Source organism: Oryctolagus cuniculus, chromosome 7, assembly GCF_051225735.1.
Source record: "Oryctolagus cuniculus isolate XC-2025 breed Fujian yellow rabbit chromosome 7, ASM5122573v1, whole genome shotgun sequence".
NCBI classification, from domain to species: Eukaryota; Metazoa; Chordata; class Mammalia; order Lagomorpha; family Leporidae; genus Oryctolagus; species Oryctolagus cuniculus.
Genome location: NC_142873.1, coordinates 40132956 through 40156726, shown reverse-complemented (window position 1 = coordinate 40156726; position 23771 = coordinate 40132956). Strand labels below are relative to the sequence as shown.

Here is a 23771-nt window from a genome sequence, read left to right as displayed (position 1 = left end):
CAGCAGGAGAGACTTCAGAGCCCAGGAATTAATATATGTACTTACAGCTGACTGATTTTTGTCAAAGGTTTCCCAACCCTACATTGGAGAAAGGATAATCTCTTCAATAAATGGTGCTAGCAATACTGGAGGTATATATGTAGAACAACGAAATTAGATCCTGCTTCTCACTACATACAAAAGTTAAGTGATGATGCATCAAAGACCTAAATTTAAGATGTGAGACTATGAAGTTGCTGGAATAAAACAGAGGAAACACTTCAAGACTAGTGTAGGTAATGACTCCCCAGTAAGACCCCCAAAGCATGGGCATTACAAGCAAAACTAGACAAATCGGATTACATCAAACTTAGAAGCTTCTGCACAGTAAAGGAAATATCAACAGAATGCAAAGGCATCTAAAAATTGGAAAAAAATATCTTTGCAAGGCTACTTATCCAACAAAGGGATAATACCCAGAATATATCAGCAATTCAAAAACTTCAACCACGATAAAACAACCTACACAATTTAGAAATGGGAAAGAAACCTTAATACATAGTTCTCAAAAGAATAAATACAAGTGTCCAACAAATACATGACAAAATGCTCAGCATCACTATACATCAGGGAAATGCAAATCAAAACTACAATGACGGGGCTGGCACTGTGGTGCAGTAGGTTAATCCACCACCTGCAGCACTGGCATCCCATATGGGCACTGGTTCTAGTCCCGGCTGCTCCACAATTGATCCAGCTCTCTGCTATGGCCTGGGAAAGCAGTAGCAGATGGCCCAAGTGCTTGGGCCCCTGCACCCACATGGGAGACTCAGAGGAAGCTCCTGGCTCCTGGCTTCGGATGGGTCCAGCTCTAGCTGTTGCAGCCATTTGGGGAGTGAACCTGAGGATGGAAGACCTTTCTTTCTGTCTCACTCTCTCACTGTCTGTAACTCTACCTGTTAAATAAATTTTTAAAAATCTTAAAAAAAACCCTACAGTGATACATTGCTTTACCCAATGGCTATTATCCAAAACAGAGAGTAACAAATGCTGGCAAGGATGTGGAAAAAGGGGAACACTTATAGAGTACTAGTGGGAATGTAAATTACTGCAACTACTGTGAGAAACAGTATGGAGATTTCTTTAAAACTAAAAATGGAGCTGCCATATGATTCAGCAATCTCATTTCTGGGAATATACCCAAAAGAAATGAACACATTCTGTTAAAAAGGTTTTTGCACCATTATGTTTATGGCAGCACTGTTCGAAATAGCCAAAATATGGAACCAACCAAGGTGTCCACCATCAGATAAATGGATAAAGAAAATCTGAAATACATATGTGGATATATATATTGGAATATTACTCAACTGTTTAAAATGAAATTCTACCATTTATATCAAAATGAATACCACTGGAAGACATCATGTTGAGTTAAACAAGCTGGACTCAGAAAGACAAATACCACATTTTCCCTTTTATGTGGGCACCAAAATTAAGAAGCAAAATATAAGAAAAAAAAGTGCCTATGTTATCAGTATTTCTACAAATGTAGTTTTGCCAAACTTGTTTGATATCTTTGTTACACAAATGGTTAAGGATGATACACTACTAAAATTTTAATAATCTGTGATTATTTTAAAATGTACTATATATAAATGAAATGAACATCTTTTCACTTGATTATTGTTTATAGTCCTTGTCTGTATTTCCACTGAACTATGCTTATTTCCTTGTTGAACTCTTCATTGGTGGAGCATTAAGGCTTTGACTATAATGTAAATTAAAAATATGTTCTTTCAAAACTAAGGAAAGAAAGAATAAAAGAGGAAGAAGGAAGAAGTAAAGAAGGAAGGGAGGGAGGGAGGGAGGGGAGGAGGGAGGAAAAGAAAGAGGGAAGGAGAAAGAAAAGCATTATATTCTTGGAATTGTATCTATAAACTACATAGATCTGTACTCTTTTTGTTAATATCATTAACATAAGAATATTGTAGTAGTAATTATCATGCATTTGTTGTGATCCTGAAAATCTAATATATTAATAAATTCATTTAATTTTTTTTAAAAAGACAGGAAAAAGGGAACAAAAAAGAGTTAGAGAACAATATCAAAAGGTTTGACATAGGCCGGCGCCGCGGCTCACTAGGCTAATCCTCCGCCTGCGGCCCCAGCAGCCCGGGTTCTAGTCCATGTCGGGGCACCGGATCTGTCCCGGTTGCTCCTCTTCCAGTCCAGCTCTCTGCTGCGGCCTGGGAGTGCAGTGGAGGATGGCCCAAGTGCTTGGGCCCTGTACCCACATGGGAGACCAGGAGGAAGCACCTGGCTCCTGGCTTCGGATCGGCACAGTGTGTCAGCCGTAGCAGCCATTTGGGGGGTGAACCAATGGAAGGAAGACCTTTCTCTCTGTCTCTCTCTCTCACTGTCTAACTCTACCTGTCCAAAAAAAAAAAAAAAAAAAAAAAAAACGAGGACACAGGTTTTTTTTTTGTTTTTTTTTTTTGGGGGGGTGTCGAGAAACAGAACATTTAATCTGTCCACAGATGAAAGCATAGTAGTCTTACAGGTCTCAAGGACTACTGCCTTGCTAGATGAAGGCATTTGGGGGCTTATAAAAAAGCTACAAGGAAAAGGTGAAAAAATTCGGGCATGGTGAAATAGTGAAAGAGCTGCAGGTCTCTGATGTTGGGTGCCACAGCTCATCACTAGATCAATGACAGTGCATTTCTTCTTGTTTCATCATCATAGTCCTTACAGTCCTCATGCGGTAATATCAGACCTAGCCTGGCTGGGTCCCCTGGTCTGGAAAAGAAGTTGAAATAAAGAACAAGGCAATTTGTGCCTTAGGACACAGGCAAGTGGGAAGCTAGCAGTCAAACCTTGAAGCATCAGCTTCCCATCTTTACATTCAAGTAGTAAAAACTGTTTGTGCATTTATTTTATACCTGGTTACAACATGTGTGATAACAATAACAGGAATATTACAATAGTAGGATGAAGTAAAAGTTATATTAATAATGACTTAGAACTCTCTAAAGTAACGGACAGGCATCAACCCACAGATCAAGAAATCTTAGGGAAAATAGGATGAATTTCTCCACTAAACAAACAAAAATCCTACTTGGGTATATAATATTCTAAGACAGAAAATTCAGGACAAAGAGAAAATCTTTAAAGAAATCAAAGGGGAAAAGCCAATCACCTTGCCTATAGAGAAATGAGGTTTAGAGTTAATATAGACATCATATGAAGAACTAATGTTAAGCAAGAAAGTGTAGTAAATATTTAAAGTGTTCAGAGAAATAAAATACCCATCTTGAATTCTATGTAAATAAAATTATTCTTTAAAAGTGAAAGAAAAATAAAGACTTTCTTAGATAAATAACACTGAGAATTCATTGTTGACAGACCTGCCATTCAAGAAATGTTAAAAGAATTTACTTATGAAAAAGGAAAGTGAAATGAGTCAGAAACTTGGGTCAACACAAAGAGGAGAGTAGAGAAAGAATGGAGACAAAATAAAATCTTTTAGTGTTCTTATTCTTAATTGATCCTAATTCTTTTATTATGGCAAAAACAGTAGCAATATACTTGGTTAATTAAATGAATGACAGCAATATGAAAATGAAAGAGGGGAGGAATTGGGAGCATTATTTTTTATTTAAGGTATACAAACATCATGCATTTCATAAATACTAATTTGGAACATAGTGATTCTTCTCACCCTCCCATCCCTCCCATCCCCACTCCAACCCTTCTTCCTCCTCCCTCTCCTATTCCCACTCTTACTTTTTACTAAAATCTATTTTACATTGACTTTATACACATAAGATTAACCCTATACCAACTAAAGAGTTCAACAAATAGTATGAAAAAAAAACTGTTCCTCAACAGTCAACAAAGACTGTTCTAAATCATCTCCTCTCAAAGTGTCAACTGTACTTCTATAGATTACCTTTGAGGTGCTGTATTAGTTTATACAGATCAGGGAGAACGTATGGTATTTGCCGTTTTGGAACTGGCTTATTTCATTAAGTGTGATGTTTACCAGTTTCATCCATTTTGTTACAAAAGACAGGATTTCATTTTTTATCACTATGTAGTATTTCATAGTGTATACATTCCATAATTTCTTTATCCAGTCTTCAGCTGACGACATTTGAGTTAGCGATTGTGAATTGAGCTGCAATAAACATGGGGGTGAAGATAAGACTTTCATATGCTGATTTCATTTCCCTTGGGTAAATTTCCAGAAGTGGGATGGCTAGATCATATGGTAAGTCTAAATATTCAGATTTCTGAGGTACCTCCATACTGTATTCCAGTGTTTTTACTAGTTTACATTCTCACTAACAGTGGGTTAGGATACCCTTTCCCCCATATCCTTGACAGCATTTTTTGTTGATTTCTGAATGAAAGCCATTCTAATAGAGGTGAGGTGAAACCTCATTGTTTTTATTTGCATTTCCCTAATGGTCAGTGATCCTGAGCATGATTTCATGTGTCTGTTGGTCATTTGAATTCCCTCTTTTGAAAAGTGCCTGTTTAAGTCCTGTGCCCATTTCTTAACTGGGTTGTTTGTTTTATTGTTGTGGACTTTCTTGATCTCTTTATAGATTCTGGATAATAATTTTTTATCAGTTACATAGTTTGTAAATATTTCCTCCTATTCTGCCAGTTGCCTTTTCACTTTTACTGAGTGTTCTTTTGAAGTGCAGAAGTTTCTCAACTTGATGTAATCCCACTTGTTAACTTTGACTTTGATAACCTGTGCTTCTGGGGACTTTCCCAAGTAGTCTTTGTCTATGCCAATGCCTTGCAGGGTTTCGCCTATGTTCTCTAATAATTTGATGGTATCCGGTCATAGATTTAGGTCTTTGATCCGTTTTGAGTGGATTTTTGTATAAGGTGTAAGGTAGGGATCTTGCTTCCTACTTCTGCGGTGGAGCTCTAGTTTCCCCAGCACCATTTGTTGAAAAGACTGTCCTTACTTCAGGGATTGATTGAATTGAAGATCTTTTTATCAAAGATAAGTTTGTTATAGAAGCATGGATTGATTTCTGGAATTTCTAATCTGTTCCATTAGTCTACCCATCTGTTTATGTGCCAATACCAGGCTGTTTTGATGATAACGGCCTGTAGTGTGTCTTGAAATCTTGTATTGTGATGCCTCAGGCTATGTTTTTGTTGTCTTTTTCTTTTGAAAGTTTTATTTATTTGAAAGTCAGAGTTACACAGAAAAGAGGCAGAGAGAGAGAGAGAGAGGTCTTTCAACTGCTGGTTCACTCCCCAGTTGGCCACAATGGCTGGAGCTAGGCCACTCTGAAGCCAGGAGCCAGGAGCTTCTTTCAGGTCTCCCATGTGGGTGCAGGGGCCCAAGGACTTGGGCCATCTTCTACTGCTTTCCCAAGCCACAACAGAGAACTGGATCAGAAGTGAAGCAACCGGGACTCAAACTGGCACCCACATGGGATGCTGGCACTGCAGGTGGAGGCTTTACCTGCTATGCCACAGCACTGGCCCCTATTTCTGTTGTTTAAGATTGCTTTAGCTATTTGGGGTCTCCTATGTTTCCATATGAATTTCTGCATCATTTTTTCTATATCTGCTTTCAATACTATGCACATTTTGATGATGTTGATTCTCCTAATCCATGAAAATGGAAAATTTTCCCATTTTTGAGCCTCTTCTATTTTTCCTTTAATGTTATGTAATTTTCGTCATAGATATTTGATGTCCTTGGTTAAATTTATTCCAAGATATTTAATTTTTTGTAACTATTGTGAATGGATTGATCTTAGAAGTTCTTTCTCAATTTGGGAAATGCTCAATAGGACTTGCCCCAAATGGTGGAGTTAGAATCATGCCAGGGGATCCCAATACAATCCCATCAAGGTGGCATGTACCAATGCCAACTCACTAGTCCAAGTGATCAATTTCAGTTCATAGTTGATCACACTGATAGGTCTAAGAGTCAGGGATCACACAAACAAGACTAGTGTCTGCTAATATTAGCTGATAGAATCAAAAAGAGAGAGAATGATCCATCATGGGAAGCGGGATACACAGCAGATTCATAGAATGGCAGATGTCCCAAATAGCACTCTGGCCTCAGAATCAGCCCTTAAGGCATTCGGATATGGCTGAAGAGCCCATGAGAGTATTTTAGGCATGGAAAGCCAAGACACCCTGGAAAAAAAAGAAGACCTAAATGGAAGATCTCAGCGAGTGAGTTCCCAGTGGAAAGAACGGGGCCATCAAAGAAGGAGGTACCTTTCTCTGAAGGGAGGAGAGAACTTACACTTTGACTATGACCCTGTCGGAATAAAATCGAAGTCGGCGAACTCAAAAGGCTTCCATAACCTTGGCAACTCATGACTAGAACCTAGGGAGATTACTGATGCCATAAACAAGAGTGTCAAATTGTTAAGTCAACAACAGGAGTCACTGTATACTTACTTCTCATGTGTGATCTGTCCTTAGTGTGTTGTCCAAAGTGAAGTAATGCTATAACTAGTACTGAAACAGTATTTTACACTTTGTGTTTCTGTGTGGGTGCAAACTGATGAAATCTTTACTTAATACATACTAAATCGATCTTCTGTATATAAAGAGAATTGAAAATGAATCTTGATGTGAATGGAATGGGAGAGGGAGCAGGAGATGGGAGGGGTGTGAGTGGGAGGGAAAATAAAAAAATACACAATTACTCTTAGGTGTTTAATTAATACTATAACTAGTACTCAAATAGTATTTTACACTTTGTGTTTCTGTGTGGGTGCAAACTGGAAATCTTTTTAATATATGCTAAATTGATCTTCTGTGTATAAAGATAATTGAAAATTAATCTTGATGTGAATGGAAGGGGAGGGGGAGTGGGAGAGGGGAGTGTTGTGGGTGGGAGGGAAATTATGGGGGGGGAAGCTATTGTAATCCATAAGCTGTACTTTGGAAATTTATGTTCATTAAATAAAATAAAATAAATAAAATTAAAAAAAGAAAAAGAAGAAGTTTTTCTCAGCAGTGGCACTGTCTGTGTATACCAAGACTGTTGGTTTTTGTGCGTTAATTTTATATCCTGCCGAACTCTTCAATGAGTTCCAATAATCTTTTAGTGGAGTCTTTTGGATCCCCTATATATAGAATGAGGTCATCTGTGAATAAGGATAGTTTTATTTCCTCCTTTGCAATTTGTATCCCTTTGATTTCTTTTTCTTGCCTAATGACTTTAGCTAAAGTTCAAGGACTATATTGAATAGCAAAGGTGAGAGTGGGCACCCTTTTCTGGTTCTGGATCTTAGTGGGAATGCATCCAACTTTTCAGCATTTGGTAAGATGTTAGCTGTGGGTTTAACATAGATTGCCTTGCTTGTGTTGAGGAATGTTTCTTCTATGCCCAAATCACTTAAGGTTTTCATCATGAAATGATGTTGTATTTTATCAAATGCTTTCTATGCATCTAGTGAGATATTAATATAATTTTTGTTCTTCAGTTTGTTAATGTGGTGTAACACATTGATTGATTTGTGAATGTTGAACCATCCCTGCAGACAGGGATAAATCCCACTTGGACTGAGTGATCTTTCTGATGTGTTGTTGCATTCAATAGGCTAGTATCTTGTTGAGGATTTCTGTGTCTATGTTCATCAGGGAAGTTGATCTGTAATTCTCTTTGTTGTTGGATCTTTTTCAGGTTTAGGAATTAAGGTGATGCTGGCCTCATAAAAGGAGTTTCAGAGGATTTCCTCCCTTTCTATTTTTTTGAATAGCTTGAGAAGAATTGTAATCTGTTATTCTTTAAATGTCTGATAGAAATCAGCAGTGAATTTGCCTAGCCCTTGGCTTTTCTTTGTTGTCAGGGTCTTTATTACTGACTCAATTTCTGTCTTGAGTATTGGTCTGTTTAGGTTTTCTGTGTCTTCACGACTCAATTTTGGTAGATTGCTTGTGTCCAAGAATCTATCCATTTCTCCAAGTTTTCCCAATCTGTTGGCATACAGCTCTTTGTAGTAATTCCTGTTGCTCCTCTTTAATGCTGTGGTGTCTGTTGTTAAATTTCCTTTTTCATCTCTAATTTTATTGATTTGCATCTTCTCCCTACTTTGTGGATTAGCTGGTCCAACGGTGCATCAATTTTGATTATTTTTTCAAAAAAACAACTCTTTGTTTTGCTGATCTCTTGTACTTTTTTGGTTTCAATTTTATTTCTTCTCTAACTTTAATTATTTCTTTAATTATTTCTAATACTAATTTTGGTTTTGGGCCGGCGCCACAGCTCAATAGGCTAATCCTCTGCCTGCGGCGCTGGCACATCGGGTCTAGTCTCAGTTGGGGCACTGGATTCTGTCCCAGTCGCTCTTCCTGTCCAGCTCTCAGCTGTGGCCCAGAAGTGCAGTGGAGGATGGCCCAAGTGCTTGGGCCCTGCACCTGCATGGAAGACCAGGAGAAACACCTGGCTGCTGGCTTCAGATCAGCGCGGTGCGCCGCCTGTAGCGCACTGGCAGAGGCGGCCATTGGGGGGTGAACCAACGGAAAAAGGAAGACCTTTTTCTCTGTCTCTCACTGTCCACTCTGCCTGTCAACAAAAAATATTTTGGGTTTGGTTTGCTGTTTTTTTTAGATCCTTGAGCTGCATTAATATTTCAGTTATTTAATACATTTCCAAATTCTTGATGTGGGCAACAATTGCTATAAACTTTTTTCTTTTCTTTTCTTTTTTTTTTTTTTGATCAATCCTAGAGGAAGTTTCATGCACTGTGAGAAGAATATGTAGTCTGCAGCTGTAAGTTTGAAATCTCTGAAGATATGTTATTTCCATTTGGTCTATAGTGTCAATTAACTCTGTTGTTTCTTTGCTGATCTGTCTGGTCAATCTGAACATTGCTGAAAGTGGGGTATTGACTTCCCCCACTACTATTGTGTTGGAGTCTATGTCTCCCTTTATCCATTAACATTTCTTTTAAATACCCAGGTGTCCTGTAATAATAAACACATGTAGTTATATATATCATATCATATAGTCATATATATCATATATATAGTCATTATTATAGTCATATCTTCATGTTGAACTGATTTTTTAAACTGATAAGAACAGATACTACACTTGATCTTAGCCAAAAGGCCGAGAAGCGATCTGATTTTTTAATCATTAGTGCCTTTTGTTGTCTCTTTTAACAGTTTTTGTGTTAAAGTCTATTTTGTCTGATATTAGGATGGCTACATCAGCTTTTTTTTGGTTTCTGTTAGCATGGAATACCTTTTTCCATCCTTTCACTTTCATTCTGGGTGCATCTTTTTTGTTGAGATGTGTTTCTTGTAGGCAGAGAATAGATGGATCTTTTTTAATCAATTTAGTCAGTATGTACCTTTTAACTGGAAAGTTGAGGCCATTTACATTTAAGGTTACCATCGATAAGTAACCACTTTGCCCTGTCATTTTCCCACGAATATTCCTATTGTTTACTTTGGATTTCCTTTTTACTTTTACTGAGAGATTTTCTGCCTTCACATTCTTTTTTGGAGATGACCGTGTTTCTGTGTGCAGCACATCCTTAAGCATCTCTTGTAAGGCTGGACAAGAGATGACAAATTCTTTCAATTTCTGTTTGTTGTGAAAGTTCTTTATTAACTTTCATTAATAAATGAGAGTTTTGCAGAGTACAGTATTCTGGGTTGACAGTTTTTTTTTCTCTTAAGACTTTTTTGGAATATACCTTGCCATTCTTTTCTAGGCTTTAGGGTTTCTCATGAGAATCCAGCTATAAGGATAATTGGAGATCCTCTGAAAGTCATCTGCATTTCTCTCTTGCACATTTTAGAATCTTTTCTGTGGAGAGTTTGGACTACAATGTGTCATGTTGATATTTTCTCATCATGTCTATTAGGAGTTCTATGTGGTTCCTGTACATGAACGTCACTTTCTTTCTCAAAGTTAGAGAAGTTTTCTGTAATTATTTCACTGAAAAGGCCTTCTAATACATTCTCTTTCCATGCCCTCAGGAACTCCTAGGACCTGCATATTAAATTATTTGATAGTATCTCCAAAATTATTTTTAATTTTTCTAATTTCTTCATTTTTATTGGTCTGATTGCAAAATTTCCAGGGATTTGATTTCTGACTTGAATATTCTTTCCTCTGCCTCTTAGAGTCTGGTCTTAAGGCTTTCCACCACATTTTATATTTGATCTATTGAATTCTTTATTCCTAATATTTATTTTGATTTTTCTTTAAAATCTCAATTTCATGGGAAAAATTTTCATTCATGCCATCTGTGGATTTCTTTAATTCATAGATTTGCTTCTGATTAATTCTGAGTAATCCTACAATTTTTTGAATTCCATTTTTGGCATTTCATCAATCTCTTCATTTTCTTGTTCTAGTATTGATGTGTTATTTTGTTCCTTTGGGGCCATTATGTAGTCTTCCTTTCTCTTGTTTCTTGAAGTTTTGCTTTATTTTAAGTATCTGTGGAGACATTTGTTGGTTTTTTCCCTACTGATGGCTTTTATCTTTGGACAATTCTTCTGTGGCTTAATGGAGTGTCTCTTTTTTCATTGAATACTCAGAGGTGTGTGCTGGGTGTGGCCAGGGATTTCTGTTCAGTGCTCCAGTGTGAGGGGAGTTTCCAAGGTGACACCCAAGTTGTGCATATTATATATCCTCTTTTATTTATTTTCATTAGAAGGAAAGGTTTGATCAGCTCTGTTGGCATAGCCTCATTCTCACTGACTCTCCTCCAAGGCAACCACTGCCCAGGTGCTAGTCCCATGGAGTGCAAAATTTACCTGCAGTGCAGTAAGAACCACACAAAAGATCCATGCAGTCCTCAGTGTGAGCAGAAATCCTGCAGCACATACGCTTTGCAGGCAATCAGGGAGCCTCAAGCTTGTGGAGACACCCACACTGACTGCCCAGAAACCCAGTCACACCTTATGTCCTCCCATGTAGCCACAGTGCTTCTGCAGTCCCAGCATACAAGGCCCCCACAGTCACAGAGCACCAAGGATCCACTCTTCCCTGCCTGTCCATCCCATCCACAGACAGGCACAGATGCTCTCAGAGCCAGCTGCCTATGCCTATGGGTACTTCACCCAGGCAGCCTAAGCCTCATAGCCTGTGATGTGCTGGGAGGCAGGGGCACCTCACAGTCCTATATGGGCCCCTACCCCCCTGTAAATTCTCTCAGCCAAACGCAGGCATCCCCTCTCAACTGGTTACTGGGCACACAGACACAGGTGGTGCAGCTTATACATATGTCCAAAATGGTGCCTACCTTCTCTCAGCTAGTTACAGGATGCCATTGTCAGGTGGTCAGTGAGACAGAAACCTGCCGCATTTTATCCTCTGTGTTTTCAGGTACACTGTCCCCCACAGGGCTCAAACTGGACTAACACCAGACTCTCCTTGTAGCTTTATCACCAGTGGCTTGGGCTGCTGCAGTCTGGTCTCACCTCACTCTCCAAAGCTGCTGCTGAGGCTCTCAGCTGCTGGGCTCCTGTGTTGTGTCCATGTGCATGCTGCATGCTCACACCTTCCATGTGGATACACTGGTTTCCTCCAACTTGTGTGGAGTTTCTACTGCAGTTTTCTCCCTAAGTCTTCCATGAAACTGCACTATCTCCACTTAAAAAAAAAAAAAAAAAACTGTCTTCCCATAGCCTGGAACAGTAATCTCCCTCCTTATTCTGCCATCTTGAAATTCTTCCAGGGAACACTGTTATAAGGTATTTGCAATACGTAGTATTTTTTGAAAATGGACGTAATTCAAAATGTGGATTGTAAAACTCAAAGTAACCATTACATTTTTAAACAAAGAAAGTAGGAATGAAATGGACATCTTGCGATTTGCTTGTTGTTTTTAGGCCTTGTTTATACCCCTGTGCAACCAAAGTCTTCCTACTTTTTACTTGTTGAATATTATAGTTAGTGTTATAGTAACCCTGTGATTATAGAGAGGATTCAAACTATATTTTTGCAAAAATTAAAGAAAAAAAGGAAGGAAGGAGAGAGAATGATGAAGGGGGGAAAGGAGGAAGAAATGTCAAATTATCTTCTTAGAACTATACCTATGAAACACATGAAATCTGTTATTTTTATGTTAACAAATTGTTTTAAAAAGAAGAGACGAATTGTGCAAAATTCTCAAAACCACAAAACATGAAAACAGGAAAAAGTAACATATGGGATATATAGAAAACAGTTATAGATATGGTAGATATTAATTCAAATGTATCAATTCTCTTTAAATGTGATCATCTAAATGTGTCAATTAAAAATTGATTGGCAAAGTGGACAAAGACAGAATTCACCTTTAAGTTCTTTATAGGTTCTTCTAAATAGAAATTCATTAGGATAGCTTAGAAGTAAAGAGATATACTATGAAAACACAAATCCAAAGAAAATGACAGCAATGATATTACTTTTAGACAAAACTAAATTCAAGACCAGAAAGACTATGATGGATAAAGAAGGTAAAAAATAAAGATGAGAGGGTCAATTCTTTATGAAAACAAAAAATCCTAAATGTATATTTATTTAACCAAAAGGGACCAAAATACATGAAGCAAACAATATTGAAACTGAAAAAGGAAAGAGAAAAAAAATCTATTATAGTTGAACATGTCAATACTCTTCTCTCAGGATTTGATAAATTAGACAAGTAAGAATATGGATAAACTGAACAGAACTATCACTAATATTATCTAATTGACATTTATTGAAATAGCCTAGCCACAACAGTATAATATGCATTCCTCTTAAGCTCAAATGGAACATTTACTAGTGTACATGTTCTGGGCCATAAATGACACATTAACAAATTCAGAATAATAGAAATCGCACAATATGAGTTCCCAGACCATAATTAAATTAATTAGAAATCAACAACAGGAAAACAGCTGGAAAAAAAAAGATTTGGAAACTTATGAATAATCCACAAGTCAAAGAAGTCTGAAGAAAAATTTTAAAACACATTTTGAATCAAATGGACATATAAACACAAATTTTTAAAATTTTGGGACACAAATATAGTAAAGATTGAGGGGAAATTTCTAGCATTAAATACACACATTAAAAGAAAAAATATCTAACATTAATAAATTAAGTTTGGTCCTAGGAATCTAAAGCAAAAAGGAGAAAAAGAATAAATATTAGGGCAGAATTGATAAAATTGAAATTAGAAAAATAATACAATTATGTCAAAGAAAGGGAAGTATTGATTTCCCTGATTTGATGAATATACCTTGTGTATAAATATTGAAATATCACACTTTTGCCCATAAACATGTACAAATTATTGTTAATAAATAAATAAACATCCATAGGTACAAAAGAAAAATAATACAGAAAAATCATTAAAATCAAAAGACAAGATTTTGAACACTTAATATAATTAACCTTAGATAAACCTCTAAGGCTAATCAAGAAGGACAAGAGGAGACACAAATAAATAGTAAAAGAAAACTATTGACCAACTGACATTAAAGTATATGAAGGGATGTGAAAAAACCCATACCCAGAAGATGGGTAACTTAGATGAAGTAGGCCAATTTCTTGAAAAATACAAATTACTACAACTCCTTCTTTAATCTATTTAAAGCGATTTAGTAATAATTAACCTTAAAGAAAGTAAGGCACAGGCAGAGATGGTTCACCATCTGAATAATTTGGAGGATTCTGCAAAATAATTAAGGAAGAAACAATTCCAGTGCTCCACAATCTCTTCTAGTAAGTAGAAGCAGAGAGAACACTTTCCAAGCAATCCCAAAATACCTGGTTTATCCTAATGCCAAAATCAGACACAACATTTTTAAAAGAAAAAAAATGGACTAATACTTATAAATATTAATGCAAAAATGTGAACAAAATATGAGCAAACTGATCCCAACATGTATATAATAAAGTGTGCCATACAACCAAGTGTGATTATTTCAGGTATTCAAGGCCAGTTCAATAGCTCCTCATTTTAAATTTTACAGGTTCACCCAAATCTAGATTCTGATGAATATGACCACTTAAAATCTTTATAACCATCTCAAACTCAAGGTTACAACTGAACTTGCCCATATTTAATATTTTTATGAATCATCTTATGTTTTTGCAGTAAGATTAGGTAAGAGCGATTTTCTTCTAAATTTTCACAAAATCAATAAAGAACATAATAAGATTATATCAGTTAATGCAGAAAAAGTATTTTATTCACTTTGTCTTTATTAACAATTGAAATGATTAGTTATGCAGTGAATTTCAAAGACTCTCCCAAACCTTTTAGAACTAGTAAGTATGGTGATAACAAAGAGTCTAAAGTCATTACACTAAAGTGAATTGCTTACCTATATACCAGAGGTGAAAATTTGACATACCAATTTTTAAAAATAATATATATATAAAATAATAAAACCAATAGAACTGTAACAAAAATGTGTAAGATTTTTGTGCAGAAACCTTCATAACCCATATAAGATGGGTCAAAGATGATCTAAAGAAATGTTCTTATTACATGAGAGTTCTTCAAAAACTTTGTGGGAAATATAATTAAAAGATAAGATTATTTTGGGTAAACCATTTTTTAAAACCATACAGTTTTTTTTTTCATAGTAAGTATTTCCATGAACTCTTTGAAAACTTCTCCTCACATATATACAATAACAACTGTAATGTATTGGTAGAAGCATAAGCAAATATATCAATGGAAAAGAATATGGATTCAAAAATAGGCACAAACATGTCCTAATTTTTTTGATGAAAACTGAAAAAGAATTCACTGTAAAAAAGACAGTTTTTTCAAGAAATGGTGCTAGAGCACTTGCAGAGTCATAATAAAAAATAATAATTTCAGGGCCAGCGCCGTGGCTCACTTGGTTAATCCTCTGCCTGCAACACCAGCATCCCATATGGGCCCCAGGTTCTTGTCCTGGTTGCTCCTCTTCCAGTCCAGCTCTCTGCTGTGGCTGGGGAAGGCAGTGGAGGATGGCCCAAGTGGTTGGGCCTCTGCACCTGCATGGGAGACCAGGAAAAAGCACCTGGCTCCTTGCTTTGGGCCGGCGCAGCGCTAGCAGTAGCTGCCTTTTGGGGGTGAACCAATGGAAGGAAGATCTTTCTCTCTGTCTCTCTTTCTCACTGTCTATAACTCTACCTGTCAAAAAACAAATAAAATAAAATTTTAAAAAATAATAATTTCAACCTAAGTCTTGCTTTATATGAAAGTAATTCAAGGAGGTGATGTGGGAGGCAGGAGGGGGGAGATTAACCTAGCAGTTAAGATACCTACTGCCTACTTCAGAGTGCTTGGGTACAAATCTAGCTCCAGACTTGTTTCCCACTAATACATCCCTTGGGAAGTAGCAATGATGATGTGATGGCTCGGGTAATTGGGTCCTGCTACCCATGTGGGAGATCTAGATGGAGTCTCCAGCTCTGGGCTCCAAACTCAGCCATTGTGGGCAATTGGAGAGATATCTAGTAGATGGGAAAACGTTATCTCTCTGTTTCCCTCAAAATTTTACAAATTGAGTCAAGATGGACCATAGACTTAAATATAAAATGTAAGATTAAAATACATTTAGAGAAAATCCTTGGGATCTGGGGAAAGGTGGGGAAGCAGATATTTAGGCTTAACACTATAAATATTATCTAAAAATGGAAAAAATTGATAAATTTGACTTCACCAACATTAAAGAATACCTAGTACTTTTTAAAAGATTTATTTTATTTATCTATTTCAAAGTCAGAGTGACAGAGGCAAAGGGGAAGACAGAGAGGGAAGAGGTAGATCATCCATCTGTTGGTTCATTCCCTTAATGCCTGCAACAGCCAGGGCTGGATCCAGATTGAAACTAAGAGCCTAGAACTCCATCCAGGTCTCCCATGTGGGCTGTAGGGACCCATTCACTGGAGCCAGCCTGTTGCCTCCCAGATGAATCAGCAGGAAGCTGAAGTAGAGGAGCCAGTAACTGAACCAGTCACTCTGATATTGGATGTCAGAATCCCAAGCAAGGACTTAACTTTTGAGCCAAACAGTCATACATTATGTGTTTGTCATCTTTTTTTATTTTGTTTTTATTCTTTGTATTTATTTTCATTTTATTTGAAAAGCAAGAGACACAAAGGTAGAGAGAGATCTTCCATCCACGTGTTCACTTCCCAAATGCCCACAATATCCAGGGCTGGGCCAGGCCAAAGCCAGGAGCCAGGGACTCAATGCAAGTCCCCCACACAATTGGCAGAGACCTAGTACATGAGACATCATCTGCTGCCTTCCCAGGGTATGCACTCTGATATGAGATTGTGGGCATCCCAAGCAGTGTCTTCACCAGTGCAGTGAACTCCCACTCCCATCTGTCATCTTCATGTCTCTTGGGTAAAGTGTCTGATCAAATACTTGGTTGTTTTTGACTGAATTGTTTTTCTACTCTTGAATTTCGAAAGTTCTTTATATATCCTATATACAAGCTTATTTTCAGATATATTATTTGAAAATATCTTTTTTTAAAAGATTTATTTATGTATTTGAGATGCAGAGTTAGAGAGGCAGAAGCAGAGGGCAGGGGGAGGGTGGTCTTCCATCCACTGTTTCATTCCCCAGACGGCTGTAACGGCCAGAGCTGCACTGATCCAAAGCCAGGGGAGCTTCCTCTGGGTTTCCCAGGTGGGTGTAGGGGCCTAAGCACTTGTGCCATCTTCTACTGCTTTCCCAGGCCATAGCAGAGAGCTGGATTGGAAGTGGAGCAACCAGGACTCGAACCGGTACCCAAATGGGATGCTGGCACTGCAGGCAGTGGCTTTACCTGCTATGCCACAATGTCGGCCCTGAAACTATCTTATCCCAGTGCACTTCTTGTCTTATCACTCTCTTTAAAGCTGCTTCCAAGGGCCGTGCACCCTGTGGGAGACCCGGAAGAAACTCCTAGTTCCTGGCTTCCTATCAGTGTGGCTCCAGTTATTGTGGTCAACTGGGGAGTGAACCAGCAGATGGAAGACCTCTCTGTCTCTCTCTCTGCCTCCCCTTCTCTCTCTGTGTAACTCTGACTTTCAAATAAATAACTAAATCTTTAAAAACAAACCAAAAAATACTTGACCTTTACATTTAGAGACTTTTATAAAATAAAAAAGCTACTTCCAACAAAGCAATAATTTTTAGATTTTGATTGAGTTCAATTTACCAATTTTGTCTTTTATTGTAGCTTTGGTAATACGTCTGAAAATTCTTCGCCTAATTCATGCTCAGGGATATTTTTCCTAAAAATTTTTCAGTCTTGAGTTTTAAAAATATGTATGATACACTGGAGTTTACTTTGGGATAACGTATGAGGTTATGAGGTTTAGGTCAAGGATCAATTATACATATTTGTGTGATATTGACTATTGTTATTTTAAAGATTTATTTATTTATTTGAGAGGTAGAGTTATATATAGAGAGAGAGACAGAGAGAAAGGTCTTCCATCTGCTGGTTCACTCTGCAAGGGCCACAATGGCTGGAGCTGGGCTGATCCACAGCCAGGAGACAGGAGCCAGAAGCTTCTTCCAGGCCTCCCACACGGGTGCAGGGGCCCAATATGAGACTGTGGGCATCCCATCTTCTACTGCTTTCCCGGGCCACAGCAGAGAGCTGGATCAGAAGAGGAGCAGCTGGGACATGAGCCCGTGCCCATATGGGATGCTGGCACCACAAGCAAAGGCTTAGCCCACTACGCCACAGCACTGGCCAAAATATTGACTATTGCTATTCAGGAATATAGTGCCTCTCTTTCAAAATCTCCTATATCTTTTTGTTGCTTCATTTTATCTTAATTTGATTCACCTATTTATGAAATTTTAGTAATAAAAACTGATGTTAGATGACTTCTGCTGTGTTTCTGTAGTCTTCTCAAAATCATGAAGAAAATTCTGTAAGCCGCATTGCTCCCTATTAAATAGGAGGAGAGATAGGAAGGTACAATTGTGCCCCCGTCTGTGTGTAGTTAGCTTTCCATGGTTTTAGTTACCCATGTTAAACATGGCCTGAAAGTATTGGGTGGAAAATTCCAGAAATAAACAACTTGTACATTTTAAAGTGCATGCCGTGCTGAGAGGCATGATGAACTCTCGTGCCTTCCTACCCAGGATATGAATCATCCCTTTGTCCAGTGTAGTGGCACTGTATATGTTATCACCAATTAGTCACTTAGTAGACAGACCAGCTGTCACAGTATCACAGTGCTTGTGTTCAAGTAGCCCTTATTTGAATTAATAATGGCCCTAAAGTGCGAGAGTAGTGATGCTGGCAATAGGGGCATGCTAAAGAGAAGCCAGAAGGCACTGCCTTTAAGCAAAAAGGTGAGAGTTCTATACTTAACGAAACAGCAACCAAAAAACAATGCTGAGATGGCTAGGATCTACAGGAAGAACAAATCCATCTGTGAAATTATGAAGGAGAAGGAAATCCAAGCTACTTTTACTGGTGCTCCTCAAACTCTAATTGCAGGCAATGTGCATGTTTAGTGCTTAGTTAAGACAGAAAAGGCACAAAATTTATGTAAGTATTTATAGGGAAAACATAGTTTACATGGTTCGGTATGATCTGTGGTTGCAGTCATCTTCTAGGGATCTTGGAACGTATCTCCATGGATAATAGGAGGGCACTGCATATGTTACTACAAGGATAAATCAGAACTTTGTCCTAGATTCAATACAAAATGTGTGGGAAAAATAGAAAGATCCCACTTACCCAATCTGAGAGCAAAAACATGAGATGATTCATAAAAATATGAAATAATGGGCAAGCTCAGTTGTAAACATCTTGAGTTTGAGATGATTATAAAGATTTTAGGTGTATTCATGAGAGAGCTAAATATGTGAGTGAGAACCTCATAGAATTTAAGATGAGGAGCTATCAAAATAAGGTGAAAAAGTTAAACTTTGAGAACGAATGATATCTCTGACAGAGGTGTACCCAGGGAGAAAAAGCAAAAGGCTAAGGATTGACCTGCAAAGTTAACAAGCAGCTCTCAAGTGGTTAACTAAAGATCAAGTGGGGAAAGGTGTCCCTGCAAACAGAAAAGAGACAATTGAAGGGGGCAAGGAGATTTCCCTTGCTGCAAGCATCAAATTAATCTTTATTTTTAACATAAGGAGCTTTTATCTTCTTGCTTGGTTTGCTGTTGCATTTGTATTTTATTTGCTCTACGGATGCCTCGGCTGGCTACCTTCTTGAATATGGAAGAAAATGCTTTCTGTTATCTGTGGTCTAGGAAGCCAGAAAACTGAAATTCCACACTGGAAAAATTAGGATAATATAAAATTGCATAAGAAGGAGTATAGGAAGGACTTAAAGTCGAACTACCTGGACAGTATAGCAAGCATGTTTCTGCTTGTCTTTTCCCCCCATATGTTATTGAGATGGTGTTTTATATAAAGTCTCTTTTTGCTTTTCTCTTAATATAGCGAAAGTTTTTTTTCCTGAAGTATTATAAACTGTATTTAATGATAATATTTAAAGTATGAAAACATTCCCCCATTATGTGTGCCCAGCATTTTAGTTATTAACTAGTTTCTAGCATTTTGGATTGCCATCTAATTTTTCTTCTGTACAAGTACAAAAATATGGATTCTAATTTCTAAAGTAACCCATTTTTTACTCATTCTCATATGAGATGAATTTAATATGAACTTGAATTTCAGTTAAATGTAAAAAGGTGATGTTTCACAGAATTCTAATATGCTCAGATCTTCTCTGCCTGTGGAATTCCCACAGTGCACAAAAATGATCCAATGACTTTTTTTTTTGAGTGATGAATACAAACTTACACTTAATCCCTCTACTTCATCATATTAGCCCCAAATCTCTATTTTAATAACTCTTTTCTCTTTTGCTTAAAAAATCATAATTATTTTCAATCATTTTCTGCCATAAGTGTCCCTGGATTTTGGTTATTTACAAGTATCCTATACAATGATGAGATAATGTTTACCTTTATTATGTTCAAGTATCCAGATCAATGAACCAATTGCCATTAGGTATTATCTTTAGGATTTTCTGATGTTTTTTTTTTCCTAGGACATGCTTCCAATGAAATGTGCACACTGCGACTGGGTTACTTGGAATTCTAGGCAGAGTGGTATTATTGTGGGTTAAAAATGATTAAAAGATTCATTTTCAATTCTCTTTATATACAGAAGATCAGTTTAGCACATATTAAGTAAAGATTTCAACAGTTTGCACCCACATAGTAACACAAAGTGAAAAATACTGTTTGAGTACTAGTTATAGCATTAAATCACAATGTAACAAGACAGCTTTTAAAAGATATTTAATCCTAATATGTGTTTTCAAAACAAAGTATAGAATATATTCTCTACAGACAACTTATTTTGCTTCTCATCTGATACCTTAGTAGAGTTCTACTTTTGCATTTTGTCTCCTTTATCCCTCTTTGCCTCCAGAATTATAGTGTGTATCTGTAGTTTGGTACTAGTAATTGAATTATTTGACACAGGACATGTGAATGAGCCAGTACAAAGGCTCATTTTCTAAATGAGGTCACGGAGTATTACAAGTTTTAAAGAAATCTCTCCCACATCACACAGCTGGCAAGTTCCTGGTTGATTTGAAACTAGTATGTTGGAGACCAAATGCATAGCATGAAAACAATATGCATAGATTTCAAACATTTTTTGCACCAAAATAAGCTTATTAAATGCCATTTTCCATGAACTTTTTTAAGTAGTAGCCTATTTTTCAAAATACTGTATCCATTATAAAGATGGATAGCTAAAAATTAGCTGAAAACATCTTTGGTGGGGAAAGGTAAATCACTCCATGGGAAAAATTAAGATGACTGTAGGTAGTAATTTTTAGAAAATATTATGAAACAACAAATGCAAAAACACAAACAGCAGAGAGCAAGAGAACATAAGTCTGGCTCCCAATTCATCTACCCCATGGTGATCTCCCCTACAATGAGCATTGGAAAAAGTGGAGACCATTTAAATCAATGAGAATATTTTCATAACCTTGTCCTCCCCAGAATTCTTGTGCTGAATATTTACAAGGGTTATAGATTGAGATATCTATGTCAGGCCATAAAACCTTGTACATATTTTTGCTTACCCCAGGATAAAACTACCAATACATTTTCAGAACCAATGATTCTCCCCCAAATTAATGGGTTATTCTCTAAGGTTATTTTTTCTCCCAAATTACTTACATAAATTTGTAGGATTCAAAGATGGCAGTTTGTCTTATGAAACAATAAAGGAGAGAAAAACAAAAGGGAAACTATTCAGCTCTGCACTTTTGAGCCTTGTTATGGTTTTAATAGGATATGGCTCCCCAACTCATGAGATGGTTAAATCCCAAATTTCTGAACTGACGATATTAAGAGAGTAGAAACTTCATCCAGTTATGGTGTCTAAGAGCAGGCCCACTGAGGGTACTGAGATCACTGGCGGCAGGCCCTGGAAAGACAGTTCTTGCAAGAGGGTTGGTAATAAAAGCTCACGTTGGGCCCGGCTGCTTTCTGCTTGATGATTCTCCTCATGATCTTTCCCCAACTGTGCTTCTTCTTCCCTGGTGATGCTCTTCACTGCCTTGAGACTCAGCCCACAAGAATTATAGCAACCAGATGCCACACCAATAGGGCTGCCTCATCTTGGACTGTGTACCTCCAAAACCATGAGCCACAATGAACCTTGTCCCTTCATAAGTAGCTTGTCTTAGGCATTTTGTCATTATAATGAAAAGCTGACTAATCTGACTGCACAAGTCAACAAATTTTAGAAACAATACATCTCTGTGTCTTCCAGTGCAATTAAGTCCCAAGTATCATGTTTTGCACAGTTCATCATTAAATATCTATGGAAGAAGAGAAAAATCTGTAGAATAGAAAGTGGTGAAAAAAGGAAGTATTTGAGCTATAGACAAAGAAAAGAAACAGAATTAAGATAAATGATGATTTACCATGCTTTAGACACATGACTTATGGTCTTTTAGGGTCTCACAAATAAAATAGGAATTTTGTCTATTGTTGGATGATGAGAAAAATGAAGCTGAAAATCACATACAGTGAATGAGCTATTGAGAGAGAGATTCAAACCATTACCTCTGTAGTTCTCCCTGTCTCACTATCATTTTCTACTACTATTTTTCTTGAATTACTTAATAACTTCCTGAGGCATCTGCTGGCTTCCACTCTTGCTCCTCTCAAAATAGCCATTATTTTGTGGTACAGTGGGTAAAGTCACCACCTGTGACACTGGCATCCCTTATAAGTGCCAGCACATATCCCAGTTCCTGCTCTTCCAATCCAGCTCCCTGCTAATGGTCTGGGACAGCAGCAGAGGACAGCCCAAGTGCTTGGGCCCCTGCCACCACATGGGAGACCAGGATGAAGCTGGAAACGTCTTGAGTGACAGGATGGAGTAAGCATAATCTAAGGTAAGAGTTGGCAAATATTTTTCTGAAAAAGGCCAGTTGTTGTGGCCATTTGTAAAGTGAACCAGCAGGTGGAAGGCTTCTCTTTCTGTCTCTCCTTCTTTCTCTCTGTATTTTTGCCTTTCAAATAAATAAATAAATAATTTTAAAAAGGTGACTGTAGGGGTCAGCACTATGTAGTATTAAGCTAAGCCTCTGCCTGTGGTGCCAGCATTCCATTTGGATGCCAGTTGGTATCCTGACTGCTCCTATTCCTTTTCTCTGCTTATGGCGTGGGAAAGCAGTGGAAGATAGCCCAATTCCTTGGGCCCCTGCACCACATGAGAGACCTGAAGAAGCTCCTGGCTCCATGCATCAGATCAGCTCAGCTCCAGCCATTGTGGCCATTCGGGGAGTGAATCAGTGGATAGAAGAGCTTTCTCTCTCTGTCTCTCTCTATCTCTGAAATAAATAAATAAATCCAAATACTTCAAAAGAAGTCACTGTTGAGCAATATATAAATCAGATTGGGTCACTATTCCCTGCTTGAATAATTCTGGCAGTTTGTTTTACATTTAGAATAAAATGCAAATGTTTTGCAAATCCAAAAAGCTCTCCAGGGGCTGACCTATAATATATCGCCAACTTCATTCTCACACTCTCACTAGCAACACTCCAGTCACCACCTTTCTGTTTCCTGGATGCAGAGCCTAAACCCAGCAATGCTCTTCCAAGCCTGTAATGATAGCTATTGTACTCTCTTCTTTTTAAGACCAGCTGTTTTAGTTTCCAAGTGAAAGAGAATGTGCACTGTGGGTCTTTCTGTGTCTGGCATTTTCACTTTAGATAGTGTCCTCCAGTTCCATATGCTTAGATATCATACTATACCCCATAAATACAAGCAATTAGTATGTGTCAATTAAACTGAAAAATAAAAAAATTAAAATTAAAAAAATTAAAAATATTTACTACGTGGACTTTTTCAGAAAAAACATTTGCCAACTCCTACCTTAGATTATGCTGTCTCCATCTTGTCACCCAAGACGTTTCCATCTTGGGGCCAGTGCTGTGACATAGCGGGTAAAGCCACCACCTGCAGTGTAGGCATCCCATATGGGCGCCAGTTCACATCCCGGCTGCTCCACTTCTGATCCAGCTCTCTGCTATAGCCTGGGAAAGCAGTAGAGGATGGCCCAAGTCCATGGGCCCCTGCACCCACCTGGGAGACCTGGAAGAAGCTCCTGACTCCTGGCTTTGGATCAGCGCAGTTCTGGCCATTGTGGCCATCTGGAGAGTGAACCAGCAGATGGAAGACCTAACACTCTCTCTCTCTCTCTCTCTCTCCCTCTCTCTCTCTCCCTCTCTCTTTGCCTCTCCTTCTCTTTCTGTGTAATTGTGAATTT

General features: G+C 37.7%; 1 pseudogene; it reads right to left on the bottom strand.

Annotated features, from left to right (window-relative positions):
- Positions 1–8990: 8990 nt before the first annotated feature.
- On the bottom strand, positions 8991–9112 carry LOC149125476 (U2 spliceosomal RNA; annotated as a pseudogene).
- Between the last annotated feature and the right edge of the window lie 14659 nt (positions 9113–23771).